We start from the raw sequence: 22838 nt of genomic DNA, 5'->3' as shown, positions 1-22838 counted from the left end.
TGCAGAGACATGTTTGGGTAGCCCTAGGATGGCAGCTGGCGTTGAGCCAAGAGGTGGCGCAAAATTAGTGTTAACATGGCGTGATCTACTTTTGCCTGATTAGTTAATGTCTCCTCTGCGCTAGTGGTCAACAGATATTCCTCATTTTTTCTTGATTGGTACGAGGGGCGTGCTTCAATTGGGCTAATCCTAAACTGGTTGGCTGCCTTAGGTGACACGCACCTATAGGAAGCACCTCTGATAAGCAGCACCTCTGATAGATCGCAGAATGAAGGTTGCAGTTCGCAGAACGCGGGACTCAGCACGCACCTCTAAGTCGCAGATCGCAGAACACGGGGGTCGCAGGTCGCAGGTTGCAGGACACATGCTGCATGCTGCACGCTGCATGCCGCACCCCGCACCTCCAAGAAGCGACCCACCTTTAAGAAGCAGTAGACCTTTGATGAGTGTAGCCTCTCTGAAAGAGTAGCACCTCTAAAATTAAGCAGTCTTTCTTCCTCTAAGCAAAGTCTTTCTTCCTCTAAGCAAAGTCTCTCTTCCTCTAAGCAAAGTCTTTCTTCCTCTCAAAGCTTCTCTTCCTCTAAGCAAAGCCTCTTTTTCCTCTATAAACTAGCGAACAAGCAAACAAGCAAGGAAGTAGACCGGATAAAGTAATAGAAGTAGTTCAGTTCTAGTCCACCTCAGATAAATTACTGTGAGATTGTTGCTGCAGGCGGCAACATGCTGCATTATCACATAGTGAGAGAGGGAGTGTGCAAACTCAGGTCCTTCTTTCTTTTCTTATAAAACCATTAATTCCATCATGTTGGCCCCACCCTTATGACCTCACATAACCCTAATTACCTCTGAAAGGCCCTACCTCCAAATACTATTTGGGAATTTAGGGACTAAGTTTCCAACACATGAACTCTGAAGCACACATGCTGGTTTGAATAGTAATACCTCTGTGACATTGACATTCTAGTTGAGAGCAAGCAAGGTGAGAACATCATCATCATCATCATAAATAAGATGGGTGGAAAATTAGAAGGTGAAAGTGCCTTAAAAAAATGGAACAGGTTAAGAGGGATCAGGAGTAGCAGGAGAGGAGCAGGGATTTCAGTTTAAATCAGATGGAGAAGCTGACCCCCCAAGTGAGAATTTACTTTGGACACTTGATGTATCTTTAAATACTCAGATAAAGGCATGATTATAGAGAATGAAATGATATAATCTTAAATATTGGATTCATTTTCTGAAAGTAAATATAGCCAGTATATGTTCTGCCAAGGGCAAATAAAGTTTAAATCTGTTACTCACAGATAACGGGGGGAGAGTTGATCCTTGATTATGCTGCGATTACAAGGCCTCCTATCTCATATTCCCATTAGGTATTTTTATGGAAACCAGGAGTTAGCGTTAGTTTCTACAGCTTGAATTTGCAGAATTAAAAACAATGTTCTTTTTTTAATTTTAAAATTATCTTAGTTGTGAATGGACACAATACCTTTATTTTTATTTATTTTTATGTGGTGCTGAGGATCAAACCCAGTGCCTCATGCCTGCTAGGAAAGCGCTCTACCACTGAGCTACAAAAACAGCCTGAAATGATGGCTTTCTTAAAATAATAAAATTATGTGTGCTGGGGGTATGGGTGTGAACCAGTATAAACAGACCCAAGGGCCAGGAGTTACCTTTCTGAAAACAGAAGAAAGAAGGTCTTCTATAGATTAATGTGCAGGTGAGAGCTCCCCTGACACTTTTATGATTTCTTTTAGTGTCTCTAAATATTTAATGAATCACTGAGGTGGTTGAATATATTGGACAGGAAGGTGATAGTCATTTTTGTTCCTAAAAAGAAGATAGTGAGGAATCAAAGAGGTTAAATAACTTTCTCTATCTTATCACATTTAATAATAAGTGGTCTGGTCTCTACCCTGATTTTCTGATTTTTTTTTTTTTTTGGTGTGTGTGTGTACCATTGATTGAACCTAAGGGCACTTAATCACTGAGCCAAAACCCCAGCCCTTTTTTATATCTTGCTAAGTTCCTTAGGACCTTGATAAGTCGCTAAGGTTGGCTTTGAACTCCGGAGCTGCTGAGATTACAGTTACGTGCCACATCCAGCTTGATCTTCTGATTTAACCTAGTGTTTTCTTTCCTTCCTTTTTTGTTGTGGGAAGAACACTGAACATTCTTTAAACAAATTTTTAAATGTGCAATATGTATTAGTAACCATAGACACACATTGTACAACAGCTCTCTAGAATGAATTCTTTGGCTCATTGATTAGCAAAACTTTCTGTCAGCCCCTGGCAACCATTATTTTACCCTTTGTTTCAAGGAGTCTATTTTAGGTATCTCATGTAAATGAAATCATGCAGTGTTTGTTCTTTTGTGATTGGCTTATTTCACCTAACATAATATCCTTCAGGTTTATCCTTGGTTGTTGCATATGGCAGGATTTTTTTCTTCTTAAAGGATGATTTGAAGTTAGGTTTATTTTGATAAGATTTGACACAGTGGGACGTTACAATGGCAACAAGTTGCTCTATTTAGAAACAGGAAAGGGGTATAACCAGTAGTGGGCATTTCTCTGGCCTAAGGCAGCTGCTCCCCTTGTTGGCTTTCTGGCTTGCTTTGGTAGACTTAAAAGCAGCATGATTTCCTGGACCCCACCAATCATGAAAGCAAAGAGATGGGAACAAGACTGGTACAAGAATGAGTCTCTCCATAGTGTTCCTCTGATTTTACTTCTATTAATTGCTTGAGGTATTTATCAAAATCACGTACATTGTTATTATTTGGGGAGGGTGTGCTAGGACTTGAACTCAGGACCTTGTATGTGCTAAGTACACACTCTACATCTCCAGCCCCTAAGTTATTAATTGTCGTGTAAAGCATTTTAAAAAGTTTTTAAAAATTATTTTTGAGACAATTGTAAAAGGTATTTATTTTTTAAAATGCCAAGATATCCACAGTCCTGCCCTTGAATATTATTGATATTTGGTTATTGTCATCTAAACATTAAAGTCCATGTTAGGTGGAAGATAGTGGAAGGGGAAGGGATCAGCCCTTAGGGTTCTGAACACCCACCCAACTCTACCGGAGGCCCTTGCCTGTGAGGGAAAACTGGATCATTCTGCAGTTACAGAGAGGAAAAACCACAGGAGGAATTAGAGACCCTGAAGGAAAAGTCCCCAATTGTGGACATGCACAATAGTCCAAGGGACTAACCTAAATTTAACATGCTTCTAGTTGTCGTATTATTAGCATTGCATTTTGCTTCTACTCTCTGCATTTTCTGGAGACAGGGATGTGGGGTGCTCAGGGAAGAAACATATGCTTGGGCAGTAGAGAGGAAATTATGTCAAATTTGGCTGTCAATCCAAGTGCCAATCTACCTCACATCCACCCAGGGGAGAGGTTGGGTGGGAAACTAGCACAGCCCAACAATAACCAGTTCCACTGTGTCTATGGGACCTTGAGTTACATTGCAGCTCAACCCACTGTGGTTTCCTGGAGTGTTTTCTTTGGCTTTCAGTAAACCTCTGCCTGGCCTGCCAATCTCTCCTGACTTGCTCAATTATTTGCCCTTGATGCCAAAAACACAGACGTGGGAACCCCATGAAGATCCCTGATTTGTGCCAGTAACACTTACAGGGAGCTCAGTGGGGAAATTCTTCATTAGCTAACCCTTGTCTTATTTTTCTAAAGAAAAGTCTTATTAACATTAATTTTTAATGTACTCGGGGAATGAGAAATAGAACGAACACTGAAAATCAAAGAGAAGGTTGTTCTTTTTAAAAAATGGCCACAACCTCACCTTTAGCCAAAATGCAACAATATATGGAGACCCTCGTATCCTCTTTAGGCAACCGATAATCACGAACTTTTGCGTAAGAAAAAAAATCATGTAAAACTAGCAGAAGTCTCTGGAGGTAAAGGTACACAAGGGAAGTGGTCTAGGACCAGCTGATGGTTCAGAGCTGTGTGTTTTCAGCTCTGTTTGGCTTATGAAGTCAGAGGAGAATAAAAAATGATCTGTCCAGGCCACTCTGTGTTCTGTTTTTATCCCTGAGTTATTTCGATGGCCTTCTGATCTAAAGTTTTATGGCACAAAATGAAAACTGTTTATTTTACCCAGGCTTCAACCTCTGACAGATGTTGAAAATCTTACATCCAATCTTACATCCTGGATTAAGTGTAAACAGAAGTGTGATAAGATACAACCCAAGGAACAAGTCTAAAAAATAGTAATCACCATTGGAAACAGGTTTGTTTAAGTTTTTTTCTGTTTATTCCACTTGATTGTATTAGCACTAACATTACCTACAGAAATGAGATTTTATGGTGTGACTTTTTTTACAACAAATATTTCAATAAATAAATGTCAAAATGAAATCTATATTAAATCCCAAGTTGCTTAGTATTGCATCTATGATTTTGAAGATGAACATAGCTATATATTTTGTGCATGGTTAGTCCCACTTCAATAAAATATTTAGAAGCCGAAGAAAACTTTTCCCATGTATACCCTAGGAAAAGGTAGATCAGTAGATGGACTGTTAAAATGAAATAGTTCTGATTATTTTTCCTTTGGAGTTGATAGTATAATTTATTTAAATACAGGTTTTAATATAACCAGTCTGACATTTGATAAGAACAATGATATAACTTCAGCTATTAATTTTTCAGAATTTATTTTGGGAATCCTTTCAGGTCATTATGAGACCTGAAGTTGAATGACCAATGCTGGTAATTATAAATGAGACTTGATAAGCTAATAGAGTGAGCTTGCTCTATGAAGATTTACAGGGCTGGGGATATAGCTCAGTTGGTAGAGTGCTTGCCTTGCAAACACAAGTCTCTGGGTTCAATCCCCAGTATTACCAGGAAAAAAAAATTTGCAAACACAAAGGAAAAAAAGACTTTAGAAAGATATTGGGTCTAAAGCTTTCCAATGATAACAAAGGAAATTTCTACATTTTAGAGTCGCACATTACATGAAGCCTACAACACAATTCCAGCTTTGAGTCAAAAAGTAACATAAATTTATTGCTGTTTATATATAAATATATAAATGCTAATATTCTCAATCTTACAAAAAAATGCATAACCTTGTAAAGTTACTTGATGTGAAATGATGAAGTATTCTAATCTTCCATTTTAGGTTTCCCATGTTGCAGAGATTTTGATTATTCTTTGAATTTGAATGCTCAAATTATTAGGTTCATGCAGACACATGTAAAGTTCAACTCCTCCCACTCTAAGCATCATTACTTACACATTCTGGATCCAAGTTCTGCACTTGAAAGAGATCGTTGAGTCAAGAGCTTTGTTAATTTTTCTTTCCCTACTTTTATTTTTGATCCTGGATATTAAGAGATGGATTGCCTACATTTTGGTGAAGTTTTGTTATTTTTGAAGTCTGATAACCCTGTTTTCTGTTTTCTTTTCAGAAATGAGATAACCCTTTTTGATCCACAACATTACGGTTATAGACTTTCAGAGAAAAGATTCTTTGTATGTCTATTCTTAAAATTGATTTCCTATCGTAGAAGACCTTAGCGGTAACATCTTGCTTTCTATAGTATTGACCATAAAACTTCTGCTCTAACATTCACACTAGTCGTTATTAGGATGCGTTCACAAAACAATACAGGATAACCTCTGAAACTTGGATTTCCTTACATTTTGAGCTCCTTTGTTACAGGTAAGGGCTCTTTCCCCTATCTCCTTCCTCACAATGTTCTTGTTTCTATACATGGACATTCTTAGTAAGTATCTGTATCCTGCATTCTCAAAATATGGCTGGCTCAGCTGCTGAATAATAAAAGAAATTGTTCCTGGAGTCCTGGTGGTTTGTCAATTATTTGTAGTATCCCCAATTGACACTATTCAATAGTATCTCCCTCAAACTTCTATTTGCTAGGAATGATGCTAAGCCCTTTTCATTTATCTCACTTATTACTCTCAATAACTCTATGATCAGGTAGGTATTATCATCAACCTCATTTGACAGATCAGGAAATTGAGGTATAGAGCAGTTAGGTGAGTCCCCCTGAACACACAGTGCTAAGGGGCAGTGTATGCTCTGCCAGCACCCAACCTCTTATCCACTGTACCTCACTCTTTCTCCTTCAAGATGTGTCCAGTAGGTGCTTTAAGGAACTCTTCAGTAAATGCTTATTAAAGATTTGTTGACAAGTATTCACAGTTGCATTAGGATATTTTACTAATTTAGACCTCTAGCATTAAAGATCCCTGCATTTTTCTGTTACATTCAAATGTCCTTTCTTAAGGCACAATTTTCATCTTATTTACCTGGTCCTTATATTTGTTTATTCTCTAATACTGTGGTTAGGGTTGTATTTTGGATAGCTATGGTATTGTACAAGGAGGGTAGAACTAAGGCCTTGTGGTAATGAATTTGATGCTCTTTTTGAGAGATGTGTAGACTCTTTTCTGCATATAAAATTTTGCTCCCTATACCAATAGTTGAGGTGGTTAATTTTATTGTTTAAACCTTCTGCAGCAGGTGCCGGCACACTTTCCTTAAAGGACAATAATAAATATTTTAGACTTTGCAGAGCATATGGTTTCTGTCATAACAACCCAGCAGTGTGCTAATGGAAAAACAATCACAGAAATATGTGAGTAAGCATAGCTGTCTTCCAATAAAATTTTATTTACAAAAATTGGCAGCCTGTTTGTAAGTCATAATTTGTTGTCCCTGTTCTGTTACTTTATTTGTTGTCTATTGATCTATCAATGTCTTTAAGGGTATGATAAAATTTAAAAAAAAATCATAATTTATTCTTGATTTATCTCCTTAGAAACCCTTCAGTTGTTACTTTATAATCTGAAATAGCAGCAGAGCATAGAGGATGTGCATGTGGTCTCTGGGTCAGACAGTCTGAGAGGTTCCTAATGTAAGCCTTAAGTTCTCTTGCCGCAGTTCCCTGTCTGTAAAACAAAGGATAACAATATTCACCCCCAAAGGTACGAGGACACAGCGAGTTAATACATATCAGCTCTTAAACCAGTACTTGGAATGTGGTAAGCACTCCATAAATGTTTTCTTTAAAAAAAATTTTTTTTTGATTCATTGTATACAAATGGGGTACAACTTTTCATTTCTCTGGTCATACATGATGTAGGTTCACACCATTCCTGCAATCATACATGTACACAGAGTAATCATGTCAGTCTCATTCCACTGTCTTTCCCACCTTCTCCCCTCCCCTCATTTCCCTCTGCACAATCCAAAGTTCCTCCATTCTTCCCTTACCCCCACCACCCTTATTATGGCTCAGCATCCACTTATCAGAGAAAACATTTTGTCTTTGGTTTTTTGAGATTGACTTATTTCACTTAGCGTGATATTCTCCAACTCCATCCATTTACCTGCAATTATTATTTGAGATGATCTTGTTTGGTACATTTATATATGTCATCATCATACCTTTTTTGATTTACTTTTTTTTAACCTGTGTATAATAGTCATATTTTCTCATGCTATTTTGGTTTTGAATTCACTCTCATCTGACATTAAAATTGCTTCTCTGGCTTTCTTTTGGTCTATGCATACTTATTATACCCTTTTCCTTCCCTTCATTTTTGACTTTTCTGTATTTGTTTCCATTGATAATTTAGTCTTTCATCTTTTGTTTTGTTTTTAAATGAACTTGGTATCCTATTTCTTTTTATTGGTTAGTTTAACCATGTACATTTATTTTAATTATTTATATATTTGGGGTTATTGAGATTATCTAATTCATATTATTTCTTTATCATACTTTCATTTGTTTAATTTATTTCTCCTCTCCTTCTTCCCATTGAATAAATCAAACTTTCTTGGACTGATTAGGTAGTTGAACATTTCAAAATTTTTATTTCTCTTGTGGCTACCTAAGACTTACTAAAACCTACATTTATGTTTGTTTTTCCTTTCACAGTTCCTAGTTTTATAAGTATCGATGTCCTCCCCCTCAAGACTCTGAGGCAGGCTGCCTAACTTTGAATCTTGGCATTGCCCTCTGAAGAGGTTTCTTAACCTCTCTGTGCCTCAGTTTTCTCATCTGTGAAATGGAGTCTCTCTTTTCTCTGACTGAAGTTTTTACCTTCCTCCTTGAAGAAATTCATTTAGTATAATTTAGTTCTACTTCTGGATTATTATGGATATTCATTTTTTGCCCTTGCTTTTTTAAATAAAATAAATTTTACTGAATTACTGGCTCACTCTAACTTATATATATCTGGCTTTATTTGTTTATTTTGGTTCTGGCTAGACTACTTTTCCTAAGCATTTTTCACAGTAGGTCTTTGGGTAGCCTTCTGAAGCTCTGCATCCAAAGAATATCTTTATTGCCTTCTATAGCTAAACCATAACTTTACAGGACATAAAATTCTATGTCCAATGTTCTTTCCCAGAAACACTTTAAAAATATTTTTTCTTTGTCTCAGGAGACTGATAACAATCCTAATTTTATTCTTTGTAGTTGAATTGCTCTTTCTGGAAGCTTGTTGCTTTTCTCTTAGATTTTGAAATCCTTGAGTTTCCCCACTGAGGTTCAGATTTTGGATTACTTGTTCTTCTCTCTTTTGTTTGGTCCTTGGCACTCTATGAACCTTCGTAATCTGAGGTGAATCACTTTTAATTCTGGGACGTTGTCAGTCATTAATTCTTCAAATATTTACTTTCTTTGGTTTACTTTTGTTTAGCCTGGATATATTACGATACAGATGGTAACATTCCCATATCTCTTTTATGTATTTTTAATATCCCACGTCTATTCCATCTGTTAATTCATTCCTGGGTCATTCTGGGCTGGCTGTTTCACTTGTTTTTCCAGCTACCTAAGTTCACTTTCTGCTGTATCCATGCTGCTTTTCAGGCGTCTTCTCTGGTTCTTAAAAATTCCTGTTTCTGACTTCTGTAATCAATTCCTGATCTTACCTTAAATTCTTAATCTGTTTCCTTCACTAATCCATCTCTGTCTGCTATGTGTCATTGTTTGTTGTCTTCTGTTTTATAGCACCATGCCCTTCAAATGACATTTTTTCCCTCTTAGCTTGTATTCTCCGGGGTTTGTGACCTTGGTTTATAATGAGCATCCAAGGGAGAGGAGTCAAGCTCAGGCCCTGGTTTGTAAGCTCCTTAGTAAATCTGGGCTGCTATTTCCTGCCTGCCTTCTGAATCCCCAAGTGTCTCTTATGAATTTATAGTTAGCTTTTAAAATGCATATGATTCTGGTTGTTTTTTGTTTTTGTTTTTCTTTTTCTTCCTTCTTTTTTAGGATTGGGTTCAATACAGCCGGCCAGCTGCATGGGCTAGTTCAGCATCACACCATAAGTGTGTGCTCTTTAAACCACTGACAGTTGTCAAGTTGTTCTGCTGTGTTTGAAAAGGACAGTATATAACATAGCTGCTTTCTAAATTTCAGTAATTTTGATAACTGATGCACATTACTATGTAATTGACTTGGCCACACCAATCACCATCTCTGGGGACTGCTAACATGCTATAGTGCAGTTTGGTGTGCCCGGGGTATATGGCATTGGTTCAGATTTTCTTTTCTTGATGAGCCCTAAAGGACCAATAGTCTTCTTGCCAGGACATAATTCATACACTTGAATGATGATTTTCTGGTTCTACCTCTAGTAATCCTTACTAATAGTAATGATTTACTATGACAGGAAAGGCACATCTTACAATTTATGTTATTTTAATAAAAAGTTTAAATTGAGTTTTACTTTCATTGATTTCCACAAAGTCAAGCAATTCACTTCAGCATTATAAATCTTGCACCTACACCAGATCTGCCCAGCAGTGATGATGAACAGCAATACTTTTTCTGTTCTTTTCATTTTCATACAACTTCCTCCTTTTGTAAATCTTCTGGGGAGAGCTGCTTGAGAGTTCAGCAAAGCATCTTGCCACCAGCTTTATGGAGCTGGTATAATACCTGTTTACCAGAAGGAAAAACAAAAATTAGATTTAAGTTATAGGGTAAATTACCTTAGTTTCTTTTCTTTCTTTTTTTAAAAGAAATTCTCATTAAGGTTCTGAATGATAGTTAATTTAATGTATAAAAGATATAGTGTTAAGTGATGAAGTTAATCAACTATGTGACATATAAAATCTTTCTCTGGAGGTCTTTAGAAATAGGCTATATTTTTCTCTTTCTGAGGTAGCTGGTTTAAGGGTATTTTAAAAAATGGACAGATTGAGATGTGATCTTAGTTCTAACTCTATTTGAGCACTTTGAAACTGCTTCCAATTTTAGCTGAAAAATGCACCCTTTAAGAAAGTGGTTTTGTGAGACATATTTTTTAGGGCTATGTAGGTAGATTGACAAACAGCCTTGGAAGAATTATATGTCACCTGAAATTTTGTATTAATGAGTTGTTTCTCTCTCACAATCATTTGTATCTTCTATTGCTCTTTATTTTTGTCTTAACAACTCCTGAAAACACTTCATATATTTGCTTCAATCTTTCCTACCCTAACATAGTTTTTATGGCTTTATTAAGACTTGCCTTGTATGTACCCTCACCTTTTCTTTTTCTAACTTCTCCTTCTCCCACCCCTTAACAAATATGTTGCAAGCATCTACACTAGAATGCTAAATATTTCTATGGGAGTGGACTGATTTTACTCTAGCTTTATCCATTATTGTAATATTCTTGAACTTTCCTTCTGCTCTTGCATCTACCTCAAAGGAAAAGTGAATTGTTATTATTTTCTTAGTATTTTTGGTAATAGGAAGTGGGTATGAAAGGCCCCAGACCCTTCCTCTCCTCCCTTACTTGTAAGACACAGTTCATCTAGTTGCTCCAAGGAAACACACATTTTGTTCTGTTCTGTAAAACTTGCAGGGGCAACATGCCTCCAATTTGTGCCCAGAGGAAGCTGGTGATTGTTCCATCACTTCCTTGACAGGGACAGGAAGGCTCTCTAACCTGAGGTTCAGTCCATTTACTGAGGTTTCTAAATTTTAGGATTCAAATCTATGATCGTATTTTGTACCTTCTTTTTGTGCCATCCACCCCATTTCTCTCCTTTTCCTTGTTGCATTCTTTTGGATTTAATTATGATTCTGTTTTTGAAAAAAAAATCTACCAGTATTTTTTTTGTTTTTCTTTGTGAATCTCTGAAATCTCTGAATTGAATGCAGGGATCTTATACATGCAGGGCACCGGCTTTACCACTGAGCCACACCACAACCATCTACTAATTTGAAAATTACACATTTTATTCTTTTAATGATCACCCTCAAAATTAAAAGATACATTTATGGCTATTCAAATATTAACAATTATATTATAAAAGTATACTACTATTAGCCAAGATTTTTAACCTTGTCCCAGATAATATAGGAATGTTGGAACAGTTTAACTTCATTTACTATCTTCTAATTCATAGGCTATTGTTGCCAGGTAATTTTGTTCTAAATATTTTAAATGCCATATTGTTTTTATTTTATGTAGCCCATTATTCTGTCATAGTTACCAATCTACTTATTCCTTTTTCTTTGTTGCATTTTGGAGCTTCTATCTCATCTTTTTTATTTTGCATGAAGCATATTGTTTAGAATTTCCTTTAGCACAGGTCTTCTGGTGACAACTCAGATTCTGTTTATAAATCTAAAAATGCTATTTTGGAAAGATTTTTTTTTCCTGGGTATGAAATTCTAGATGCATTTACTTCTATTAGCATTCTCATTTTGAAGACATTCCACTGTTTCCTGGCTTCCATTGGTATTATTGTGAAGTCAGTTGTAATGCTAAACCTTTGATCTTTTGAAGGTCTTTTTAGCTTAGCTGTTTTTAGATTTCCTTTTAGTCTTTCCCCCTTCCTTTTGGTATGATATTTTTAGATATGATTTATTTGTATGAATCCCACTTAGTTTTGTCTTTTTGAATCTGTGGATTACACATTTTTATTCTTTTGGGAATCCAGTGAAATATTTGTTACAAGTTCTCAACATATTCTCTAAGTATTTCTTTTTTCTGAATTTTCTGTACATTCCAGATTTTTTTTTTTTGGCCTGTCTCATAATTCACTATTTTCTTTTTATCTCTATTATATTATTTAAATCACCCATTGAAGGCTACTGAAATTTTGTTTTGTTTTGTTTTTGGTTTTTAGGATTGAACTCAAAACCTCATGTGCTAGGCAGGTATGCCTGTTGAGTTCTTAATTTCAGATATTATTTTAAATTTCTAGATATTTAACTGTTTGTATTTTAAATTTCTTGTTATTGTTTTATAGCTTCTAGTTTCCTGTCTCACTTTTCAATGTTAACTTTTATTTTATCAAATGTAATAAATGCAGGTTTTTTAAAAAAGTAGTCCATGTGTGATAATTTCAACACATCACATATCAGTGAGTTGTTTATATATACTGTTTTCTACTTAGGGTGTTTTGTTTCCTTTTGTGCTTGGTTATTTTTTAAGTATGTGCAGGACCTTGTATTTAAAAGAAATTTGGGGACCTATTTTTGTCTTCTGGGATGATGGTGTCTTGTCCCAAAGAGGACTTTCATCTGGTTCTCTAGATGTTTTGGAAAGCTTCTCTTCTGGGACTTTCTTAGTCTTGGTTGAAAATATTAGATTCCTGGACATTCAAATGATGGGAGGCTAAATTGCAAGTCCTTGCTAGGATATTTTCAGTTCATCTCTACCCTGAAGACATGCTTTTCATGATTCTAATTGAAAATGGGAATTAGTTTATAAGTTCCATCGTTTGGCAGTGTCTTGACTTTGATTTCTGTCTCATTGGTTCCAAGAGGACTCCAAAACACAAATGAGCTTCATAATTTCTATCATAAACAAGTACTTACCCTTCTTGGTTTGTGTCTTCCAATTTTGGCCCACCAAGACTTCAATACTTTTAAAGTTTCATTTATTTGTTTGTATAGCTTTCTTAGTTTTTCTTAGTGAATGGGTCAGTTCAAATGACTTAGTGTGTTGTTCCTGTGTTCCTTGAGGACACCCTGCCTATAGAGATCAGGAGCTTTAGTTTGCCTATGCTATGAACTCTGATTAAGTAAAGGCCCTGATGAAGCCAATACTTCTGCCAAATGCTTCTTAACTCGTATTTGTCTATTGGTCATTGGACTAAATATGATGAATTTTATTGGACTTCTCTGTGATGTATGCTAATCTACTTTTTCTGTAGGCATTTGTTTTTGAAATAAAATAAGTTCTCAAATCAGGTAATTCTTCAAAATTACATTCATAGGAATTTTTATAATAAAGTCAATGGAGAGTCACTGAAAGATTTTAGAAGCTAAGGAAGGAGATAAGGAGGTCAAGGAAGGTAAGGTAAAGTATTAATTGAATTAGTCAAGAGTACATGGGCAATGAAGTAGTGAGAAGAATGAATGGAATCTAAGGGAGTAGAGGTAGCAAATATAGCATGTTTTATAAAGTTTAACTGTAAAGGAATGAGAAAAAGTGGGTTAGTAATCTGAAGGGGGCATGGAAACAAAAATCAACTTTAAAATGGAAGAGATGAACATATTTTTGTGCTGAGAAGAAAAACCTAGTATAAAAGGGGAGATTGAAACTATGAAAGATAAATGATAGCATTATGAATTCCATCAATTTTTATGTGCAATGTCCTAAAAATTCCCATTTAAAAATTAATCCTCTGAGCAGAATTTGAACACAGCTTTCATTGAACTTGTTTGCTTCAGTGAAGGCCTTTAGGATTCAGTCTCAGTGTCAGCTCCTAGTACAAATATTTTAGTCTGTCTAGGTTTCTGTAACAAATACTATAAACTGGGTGATTTATAAATAGTAGAAATTTATTTTTTACAGTTCTAGAGACTGGGAAATCTAAGATCAAGGTGCTTACAGATTTGAGTTTTGGTGAAAGATCATTTCCTAGTTCATAGATAGAGGTTCTCTTATTTTGTCCTCACATGGATAAGAAGGTGATGGAGTATTTTTCTTTCTTTCTTTCTTTTCTTTCTATTTTTGGCAGGAGGGTCTCTTTAATAAGTGCTCCACCCTCATGACATAATCACCACCCACAGGCCCTGCCTTTTAATACTATCACATTGGATGTTTGAACTTAATATATGGATTTTGAAGGATACCAACTTTTGGTTTGGGTAGTAAGCCTCCTTACATATCCCCAAGATAACTTAGACACTGCCCCTTTTCCCATAGCTCTGTGAACATTCCCCCATTGAATCCTAACATAGGGTTATTTATCCTTTAACCCCACCAGAATCTGAGGTCCTTGAAGTCAATACTTTTGTTTCTATGTTCCCATGATTATAGCCATTCTGTTGTTTATTGGATGAAGGACTGCTGTCCTTTTGTGTGCACATATAGTTAAAAAGGATGGATTAGGAATGGCATTTTTTGATTTCCCTGTGCTACAAAGCTTTTTAGTATATTTTTTGAACCTAACAAGTAAGGATATAAATGGCTGTCCTGGAGTGCCTTACCGACTGATTTGTACTTTCATTTAGATTTTACTTGTGGTAATGCATCCTTTGGGGTTCTCTTTGCTCTTGAAATAACTGCATAAAGCTATGAATTTAACTACTTTTTATATAGACATATTTTATCTGGCATTGAAAACTGTTGGGAATAAGATGACACCTCGCTTCCAAATTTATTTTCAAAACAGCAAAAGAAGTAATTCTGTAAGGTTTTAATGTTTTTATTTTTTGAATCAATATATTCCTAGTATTTAAAATTCATGGGACACAAAGATTATACAATGAAGTACTCCTTCCCATTTCATTCTTAGTTACCCTGCTCTCATTCCTCAGAGAATAGATTGTGTGTGTGTGTGTGTGTGTGTGTGTGTGTTCTTCCAAAGACATTTCATGCATCCACAATCACATGTAAGTATTGTTTCTCCCCATATTTATCCTAATGACTTTCTTTGTATATTGTACTGTACTTGGGTCTCTTCATTTAGTGATTTCAACAATGATGAAGGGCTCTTTTTTCATATTTTAATGCCTTAAATTAAGGTGAGACTTATATTCAATGGCCTCTTACAATCATTGTCAATAAGGAGCAGTTATGGTGTAATCATTGCTGTCTGCATGCATGAACCAAAGAATTGCAACTTCTTGATATTTCAGTCAATAGATCATATCATCTATGTCTGTAAGCCTTCCAATTACTTTTAATAAAAATCAAGATGGTTCTAGCATCAAAACTAACAGATCATGTAAATGTATGATTACACAAATGGTATGCCTTGACTCCATGTACAAATAGAGAAACAACATGTATCCCATTTGTATACAATAAAAAAAAAAAACTAACAGATCATGTATCAGCATTTTTGAAGATTATCTTGGAGACAGTAGTAGAGCACCGAGGATGATATTCCATGGCAGCATATGGGTTACTTCAACTCCAAAAATAAAAGTGATTTAGAGAAGTTGGAAATGAAAGAATCCCTTAACCAATTTATTTCATTTACCTTTCCTTTTTACATATACATAATAGTGGATTAAGAATAAAATTCTTGACACTGAAGTCAGATGCCATCATGGAGCCTGCCCAGCCCCCACACAGAGGTTGGATGCCATTGCTGAGCCTGCCTGCCTGCCCCCTACTGCTGAGGGACACTGCAGTTGCCTCTGTGCTGACTCTGCGCACTCTCGCTGGGGCTCCCCAGCTTGTTTGGAGGCTGGTGCAGGCATTTTGAATTATTCCTGAGGGCGTGACCATCATCATTGGAAGGGTGGCTCCCTTCCTGAGACACCTACAGGAGACTGGAGGTCCTTTGACAGGACTCAGGATTCAAGAAGAGGAGGTAGTGAGAGACTCAGGACCAACTCAGAGCCTCCGGGTGAGTCTCTCCCACTGGGCGAGGCTTCCCGGACATGGCAGTAGTCCCGGAACACAGGGAACTTTGTGGAGTAGATTTACCCAGTGAAACTCCCCCACTGGAGCTCAGACAACTGGGAGCATTGTAGAGGAGGGCTGTCCAGCGAGAGGCTTCGGCGTAGGGTGAGGGTGCCAGTCCTGGGCAGTAGGTCTGGACCCCAGGGAACATCACGGAGGAGGGCTGCCCAGTGAGAGACTCACTTGCAGGGCAAGGCTCCCTGGCCCAGGAGGTAGGTCCAGAACCCTGGGAACGTCACAGCGGAGGGCTGCCCAGTGAGGCAGTAGTTCTGGCCTGAAGGGAACTTCTTGGAAGAGAGCTGCCCAGCAAGACTTCCCCACTGGGTGAGTCTTCCTGGCTGGACGAGGCAGTAGAACCAGAGACACAGGCCCAGACCAGCCATGCCCTATCCTGTAGTCTAGTTCCCCCTTTGGCTGACCATGAGTCAACAAGTGGAGGTGCCTCTGCCCACTAGCAGGAATATACCGACCTGAGGCAACCCTAGAGGGGCAGCTAACTTGTGAAGCACTGCATTATCAAGTTCCTCCAAGACTTCAGACTACTGAAGGCTAGGAGGTGAGTTATTGGAAATCTACAGGGACACTATAAGTCAATAGAGGAAATCTGCAATATCTCAGAGTATCACTACTAGAAGGGTAGATACATGAGCAATATGAGAAAACAAAGGAAGAAAGTGTTCCAAACAAACCTAGATACTACAGCAATAAAATCCAATGACAGCATGGCAGAAGAAATGTCAGAAAGGGAGTACAGAATGTACACAATTAAACGATCAGACAAGCAAATGATGAGATGAAAGAGCAAATGCAGGCTTTGAATGATTGCACCAACCAACAGTTAAAACAGCAAATGTGGGAAGCAAAAGATCATTTCAATAAAGAGTTAGAGATATTGAAAAAAACAAACAAACAGAAATCCTTGAAATGAAGGAAACAATAAACCAAATTAAAAACTCCATAGAAAGCATAATCAATAGGATAGAACACCTGGAAGTCAGAACTTTGACATTGAAGACAAAATATTTAATCTCGAAAACAAAGTTGACCAAATATAAAGATGGTAAGAAATCATGAACAGAATCTACAAGAATTATGGGGTATCATGAAAAGGCCAAATTTAAGAATTATTGGGATTGAGGAAGGCTTAGAGAAACAAACCAAAGGAATGAACAATCTATTCAATGAAATAATATCAGAAAATTTCCTAAATCTGAAGAATGAAATGGAAAATCAAGTTCAAGAGGCTTATAGAACTCCAAATATACAAAATTACAACAGACCCACACCAAGGCACATTATTATGAAAATACCTAACATACAAAATAAAGACAGAATTGTAACGGCTGCAAGAGAAAAAAATCAAATTATAATTAGGGGGAAACCAATACGGATAGCAGCAGATTTTTCAATCCAGACCCTAAAAGCTAGAAGGGCCTGGAACAGCATTTTTCAAGCACTGAAAGAAAATGAATGCCAACCAAGAATCTTATACCCAGCAAAACTTACTTTCAAATTTGACAACGAAATAAAATCCTTCCATGATAAACAAAAGCTAAAGGAATTTACAAAAAGAAAGCCGACACTACAGAACATTCTCAGCAAAATATTCCATGAGGAAGAGATGAAAAACAATGATATAAATCAGCAAATGGAGGAACTACCCTAAAGGAATAGCCAAATAAAGGAGAAACCAAGTCATGTCACAAAACAAAAATGAACCAAATGATCGGGAATACAAATCATATCTCAATAATAACCCTGAATGTTAATGGCCTGAACTCATCAATCAAAAGACATAGACTGGCAGATTGGAATAAAAAGAAAGATCCAACAATTTGCTGCCTGCAAGAAACTCATCTCATAGAAAGAGATACCCACAGACTAAAGGTGAAAGGATGGGAAAAAACATACCATGCACATGGACACAGCAAAAAAGCCAGAGTATCCATCCTCATATCAGATAATGTGGAATTCAAGCCAAAGGTAGTCAGAATGGATAAAGAAGGACATTTCATACTGCTTAAGGGAAGTATAAATCAGCAAGATATAACAATCATAAATATCTATGCCCCGAACAGTGGTTCATCCATGTACATCAAACAAATCCTTTTCAATTCCAGGAATCAAATAGACCACAACACAATAATACTAGTGACTTTAATACACCTCTCTCACCACTGGACAAATCTTCCAAACAAAAATTGAACAAAGAAACCATAGATCTCAATAACACAATCACTAATTTAGACTTAACAGACATATATAGAATATACCATCCAACCAAGAGCAAATACACTTTTTTCTCAGCAGCACATGGATCCTTCTCTAAATAGCCATATTTTATGCCACAAAACTACTGTTAGCAAATACAAGAAGATAGAGATACTACCTTGTGTTCTATCAGATCATAATGGATTGAAATTAGAAATAAATGACAGAATAAAAAACAGAAACTACCCAACTCCTGGAGATTAAATAATATGCTGTTGTATGATGAATGGATAACAGAAGTCATCAGGGGGGAAATAAAAAAATTCTTAGAGGTAAATGGGAACAAAGATACATCATATCAAAATCTCTGGGACACTATGAAAGCAGTACTTAGAGGAAAATTTATTTCATGGAACTCATTCAATAAAAGAAGAAAAAAATCAACAAATAAACGACCTAACACTACAGCTCAAAGCCCTTGAAAAAGAAGAACAGAGAAACACCAAAAGTAGAAGACAGGAAAAGGTTAAAATCAGAGCTGAAATCAATGAAATTGAAACAAAAGAAACAATCTAAAAAATTGACAAAATAAATAGTTGGTTCCTTGAAAAAAAAAATCAATTAACTCTTAGCCACACTAACAAAGAGAAGGAGAGAGAAAACCCAAATTACTAAAATTCGGAATGAACAAGAAAATATCACAACAGACACGATTGAAATACAAAACATAATTAGAAGCTATTTTGAAAATCTATACTCCAACAAAATAGAAAATCTCCAAGACATCAACAGGTTTCTAGAGACATATGAATTACCTAAATTGAACCAGGAGGACATAATTTAAATAAATCAATTTCAAGTAATGAAATAGAAGAAGTCATTAAAAGCCTACCAACAAAGAAAAGTCTGGGACCAGATGGGTTCTCAGCCAAGTTCTACAAAACCTTTAAAGAAGAGCTCATTCCAATACTCCTCAAAGTATTCCATAAAATACAGGAGGAGGGAACTCTTCCAAACTCATTCTATGAAGCCGATATCACCCTGATACCTAAACCAGACAGAGACACATTGAGGAAAGAAAATTTCAGGCCAATATCCTTAATGAACATTGATGCAAAACTTCTCAACAAAATTTTAGCAAATCGCATACAAAAATATAATAAAAAGATAGTGCACCATGATCAAGTGGGTTTTATCCCAGGGATGCAAGTTTGGTTCAACATTTGGAAATCAATAAATGTAATTCACCATATTAACGGACTTAAAGTCAAGAATCACATGATTATTGTGATAGATGCAGAAAAAGTATTTGATAAAATACAACACCTCTTCATGCTCAAAACACTAGAAAAAATAGGGATAGTGGAAACATTCCTTAACATTGTAAACGCTATCTATGCTAATCCCATGGCCAATATCATTCTAAATGGTGAAAAACTGAAAGCATTCCCCCTAAAAACTTGAACAGGGCAGGGATGCCCTCTTTCACCACTTCTATTCAACATTGTTCTTGAAACTCTAGCCAGAGCAATTAGACAGACCAAAGAAATTAAAGGGATATGAATAGGAAAAGAAGAACTCAAACTCTCCCTATTTGTTGATGACATGACTATATATTTAGAGGAACCAGGAAATTCCACCTGAAAACTTTTAGAACTCATAAGTGAATTCAGTAAAGTAGCAGGATATAAGATCAATGCTCATAAATCTAATGCATTTTTATACATAAGTGATGAATCCTCAGAAATGTTATGAAAACTACCCCATTCACAATAGCCTCAAAAAAATAAAATACTTGGGAATCAATCTCACAAAAGAGGTGAAAGACCTCTACAATGAGAACTACAGAACACTAAAGAAAGAAATTAAAGAAAACCTTAGAAGATGGAAAGATCTCTCATGTTCTTGAATAGGCAGAATTAATATGTCAAAATGGCCTTACTACCTAAAGTGCTATACAGATTCAATGCAATTCCAATTAAAATCCCAATGACGTACCTCACAGAAATAGAGCAAGCAATTATGAAATTCATCTGGAAGAATAAGAAACCCAGAATAGCTAAAGCAATCCTTAGCAGGAAGAGTGAAGCAGGGGGTATCGCAATTCCAGAACTTCAACTCTACTATAAAGCAGTAGTGACAAAAACGGCATGGTATTGGCACCAAAATAGACAGGTAGATCAATGGTACAGAATAGAGGACATAGAGACAAACCCAAATATATACGGTTTTCTCATACTAGACAAAGGTGCTAAAAACATGCAATGGAGAAAAGATAGCCTCTTCAACAAATGGTGCTGGGAAAACTGGAAATCCATATGCAGCAGAATGAAACTAAACCCCATCTCTCACCCTGCACAAAAATCAACTCACAATGGATCATGGACCTTGGAATCAGACTAGAGACCCTGCATCTTATAGAAGAAAAAGTAGGTCCAAATCTTCACCTTGTCAACTTAGGATCAGACTTCCTTAACATGACTCCCATAGCACAAGAAATAAAAGCAAGAATCAACAACTGGGATAGATTCAAACTAAAAAGCTTTCTCTCAGCAAAGGAAACTATCGGCAATGTGAAGAGAGAGCCTACAGAGTGGGAGAAAATTTTTGCCACTCATACTTCAGATAGAGCACTAATTTCCAGAATCTATAAAGAACACAAAAAACTCTACACCAAGAATACAAATAATCCAATCAACAACATGGGCTGAGGAAATGAACAGACACTTCACAGAAGAAGGTCTACAAGCAATCAACAGATTTATAAAAAAAGTTGACCATCTTTAGTAATAAGAGAAATGCATATAAAAACTACCCTAAGATTCCATCTCACACCAATTAGAATGAGAATTATTAAGAACACTCGCAACAATAGGTGTTGGAGAGGATGTGGGGAAAAAGGTACACTCATACATTGCTGGTGGGGTTGCAAATTAGTGCAAGCCACTCTGGAAAGCAGTGTGGAGATTCCTTAGAAAACTTGGAATGGACCCACCATCTGACCCAGCTATCCTACTCCTTGGCCTATACCCAAAGGACTTAAAATCAGCATAGTACAGTGATGCAGCCACATCAATGTTCATATCTGCTCAATTCACAATAGCCAGATTGTGGAACCAACCTAGATGCCCCTCAATTGATGAATGGATAAAGAAACTGTGGTATATATATATATATATATATATATATATATATATATATATATATATACACAATGGAATATTACTCAGCCATAAAGAATAATAAAATTATGGCGTTTGCAGGCAAATGGATGAAATTGGAGAATATCATGCTAAGTGAGATAAGCCAATCTCAAAAAACCAAAGGACGAATGATCTCGCTGATAAGCAGATGATGACACATAATGGGGGGTGAGAGGGGGGATAGAATGGAGGAAGGAGTGAATGTATAGAGGGAAAAGAGGGGTGGGAAGGGTGTGGGGGAAGGAAAAAATAGCAGAATGAATCCAACACCATTATCCTATTTAAATGTATGATTACACAGATTGTATGCCTCTACTTCATGTACAGAGAAACAAGTCGTACCCTATTTGGTTACAATAAAAAAAGAATAAAATTCTATAAATTAACCTTAAAGAGTGCTTCCAGTTTAAAATTAAAATTATAGTATATAGTTTGAAAGGGCTGTAATATACCACATTTTCTTTATCCAATCATCTGTTGATGAGCATTTAGACTTGTTCCATAACTTGGTTGTGGTGAATTGTGCTATACTATAAATATCGGTAAGCATGTATCACTATAATATGCAGATTTTAGTTCTTTTGGATAAATTACAAGGAGTGGGATAGCTGGGTCTTATGGTGTTTTATTCCTTATCTTTTGATGAATCTGCATACTGTTTTCCAAAACTGGTTATACTAATTTGTGTTTAGTATACTCACACATTGCTGGTTTCCCAGTATAATTTTCTCCCCAAATCCCCCCTTGCAATTATTATTATTTGTATTCTTGATGATTGCCACTCTAACTGGGGTGAAATGAAATCTCAGTGTAGTTTTGATTTACATCTCACTGATTGTAAGGTTATTGAACATTTTTTTTTCATATTTGTTGGTCATTTGTATTCCTTCTTTTGAGAAGTTTTTTTTATTTTGCCCATTTATTAATTGAGTTACTTGTTTTTTTTTTGTGTTAAGCTTTTTGAGTTATTGATATATGCTGGATATTAATGCCCTGTCTGAAGAGCAGGTATCAAAGATCTCCCATTCTTTAGACTCTCTCTTCGCACTCTTATTTCCTTTGCTGAGCACAATCCTTTTAATTTGATGCCATTCCACTTACCGATTTTTCATTTAATTTCTTGTGCGTTAGGCATCTTGTTAAGGAAGTCAGTTCTTGTGCTTACCTGTGGAGGATTGGGCCTACAGTTTCTTCTAGCAATTGCAGAACTTCTGGTCTAATTTCTAGGTCTTTGATCCACTTTGAGTTGACTTTTAGGCAGGGTGTTAGATAGGGGTCAAGTTTCATTCTTCTGCATATTATTTCCAGTTTTCCCAGCACCATTTATTAAAAGGCTAACTTTTCTCCAGCATATGTTTTTGGATTCTTGATTTAGTCTCAGATAACTGTATTTACATGGGTTTGTTTCTGTGTCTTCTATTCCATTGGTCTTCATATCTGACTTGATTCCAGTACTGTGGTGTTTTTGTTACTGTAACTCTGTAGTATATTTTGAAGTCTGATACTGTGATGTCTCCAGCATCACTCCTTTAATTCAGATTGCTTTGA

General features: G+C 36.3%; 1 pseudogene; it reads left to right on the top strand.

Moving 5' to 3' along the window:
• The first annotated feature begins 268 nt into the window (after positions 1-268).
• The window catches only part of LOC124962895 (28S ribosomal protein S35, mitochondrial-like), a 108523-nt pseudogene continuing 85953 nt past the window's right edge, over positions 269-22838 (top strand).

Source organism: Sciurus carolinensis, chromosome 13 (genome assembly GCF_902686445.1).
Source record: "Sciurus carolinensis chromosome 13, mSciCar1.2, whole genome shotgun sequence".
NCBI classification, from domain to species: domain Eukaryota; kingdom Metazoa; phylum Chordata; class Mammalia; order Rodentia; family Sciuridae; genus Sciurus; species Sciurus carolinensis.
Note: the sequence above shows the minus strand (reverse complement) of the source record. Positions and strands in the feature narration are given on the sequence as shown.